This window comes from Solanum tuberosum, unplaced genomic scaffold (assembly GCF_000226075.1).
Source record: "Solanum tuberosum cultivar DM 1-3 516 R44 unplaced genomic scaffold, SolTub_3.0 scf00855, whole genome shotgun sequence".
NCBI classification, from domain to species: domain Eukaryota; kingdom Viridiplantae; phylum Streptophyta; class Magnoliopsida; order Solanales; family Solanaceae; genus Solanum; species Solanum tuberosum.
Window position 1 is genome coordinate 28,694 of NW_006239772.1, and position 2,476 is coordinate 31,169.

Sequence of the window (2,476 nt, forward strand, 5' to 3'; positions counted from 1 at the left end):
TCCATCAACAAAACCACATTATTTAATTTAACTTATTTAAACAACTTTAACTCTTGAACTAGTTTAGTTTTGACTTAATTCCAACAACTAAATCCATCAACAAAACCACATTATTTAATTTAACTTATTTAAACAACTTTAACTCTTTAACTAGTTTAGTTTTGACTTAATACAACACTAAATCCACCAACTAAACCACATTAATTAATTTAACTTATTTAAACAACTTAACAACTTTAACTAGTTTAGCTTTCACTTAATACAACACTAAATCCACCAACTAAACCACATTAATTAATTTAACTTATTTAAACAACTTAACAACTTTAACTAGTTTAGTTTTGACTTAATACAACACTAAATCCACCAACTAAACCACATTAATTAATTTAACTTATTTAAACAACTTAACAACTTTAACTAGTTTAGTTTTGACTTAATACAACACTAAATCCACCAACTAAACCACATTAATTAATTTAACTTATTTAAACAACTTAACAACTTTAACTAGTTTAGTTTTGACTTAATACAACACTAAATCCACCAACTAAACCACATTAATTAATTTAACTTATTTAAACAACTTAACAACTTTAACTAGTTTAGTTTTGACTTAATACAACACTAAATCCACCAACTAAACCACATTAATTAATTTAACTTATTTAAACAACTTAACAACTTTAACTAGTTTAGTTTTGACTTAATACAACACTAAATCCACCAACTAAACCACATTAATTAATTTAACTTATTTAAACAACTTAACAACTTTAACTAGTTTAGTTTTGACTTAATACAACACTAAATCCACCAACTAAACCACATTAATTAATTTAACTTATTTAAACAACTTTAACTCTTTAACTAGTTTAGTTTTGACAAATCAAATTAACAATTGAATAACACAACCCAACAAACAAAAACAATAATATACTAACAAACAATCAATTATAATCACTAGAAATGAAAAAAAAAACTAAAATTTAACCCTAATCTTAACGAGGAGAGGCAGCAGCACTGCAGTGACGGCGACAGGCGACGGGGAAGGGCAGCATTGGGAGAGGACGATGACCGGCGACGGGGAGGGAGATCGATATAGAGAGAAGGGAGAGAATAAGAGTGAAGAGAGAGAGAGGAAAATAAGAAAATCGCGATCTATCTTTCAGATATTTAATAAAAAGCGATGGACAGCTTCTCTAACTTCGTCACTTTTTTTAAATATAGTTGCATCCCTTACTCTTAACTGGTGATAGCCTGATCTGAGATCAATCTTTGAAAAATAGGTGGCGCCCTGAAAAAATAGTTGACCATATATTTTGACCAACAAGCGACAAACATAAATATGCCGTCCGTCGCTATAATAAAAAAATTATTAATAAAATAAAATAAATTAAAAGTGACGGACAGCATCATTAATTTTTTATTTATATATAATTATTTTTAATAAAATCGACGGACGGCGTCGCCATATATATTAAATAAATAATTATAAATTATTTATATATTTGGCACAAATATCCGCAAAAAAAAGTGACGGACTAAGAGATGCCGTCCGTCGCTTTTAATTATTTTTACTAAAAAGCGACGAACAGTGTGGCAAAAGGCATCGCTTTTCCGTCCGTCGCTTTTAAGTAGTTTTTTAGTAGTGACACGTGGTTAATAGTATATTTCCCAACAATCTCCCACTTAGACTTTTAACTATCACGATTGTTATAATGTACTATATATAAATGCATGGTTAATAGTATATACCCTAACAATCTCCCACTAAGATATTTAATCTTGAAAAATATTAGAATACTATTTTTATACACATGATTAATAGTATATACCCTAAAAATCTCCCACTTAGACTGTTAACAATGCATTTACAACTTTCACATATATTCCTTTTATATTTCTTATCAAAAGGATCTTACCAAGTTGTTTTCTTATGCAACTTCGTCTAGTAATGCTGAGTCGTAACTTATCATTTTTGTATTAGATCTTCAGAGGTCTATCATGAAAGTCCTCTTAAACATACAAAATCAATCAATCTTTGTTATGATTCTCCCACTACGACTAAGTATTACTACAATAGTCACACTTTCATGTTCTTGAGTCTTAATATTTTCCTCAAAACCTTTCGGTAATGAAATATTAACTATTTTTCATGTAGTGTTCTTTACTTTGCCCAACATCACTTTTCACTACTTGAGGTAGTAGTATTGTTATGTCTAGTAACGTTTCTCCCACTACGTAAATGCAATGGAACATCAATTCTGACTGTCACGATCCGAGTCTACACCCTGGACGTGGCCAGCACTCGAAGATCGTTGCTGGTCCCCAAGCGAACCCTCATCCTGGCTGACTACAAGCCAAAGACAAACTTAAGCATGCAAAAGCTTAAAACTGAATAAAACTCAATAAAATCAATTTTTCAAAACTTTAACTCAAATGAACAACTTAGAATAAAAATAATATATTCGAC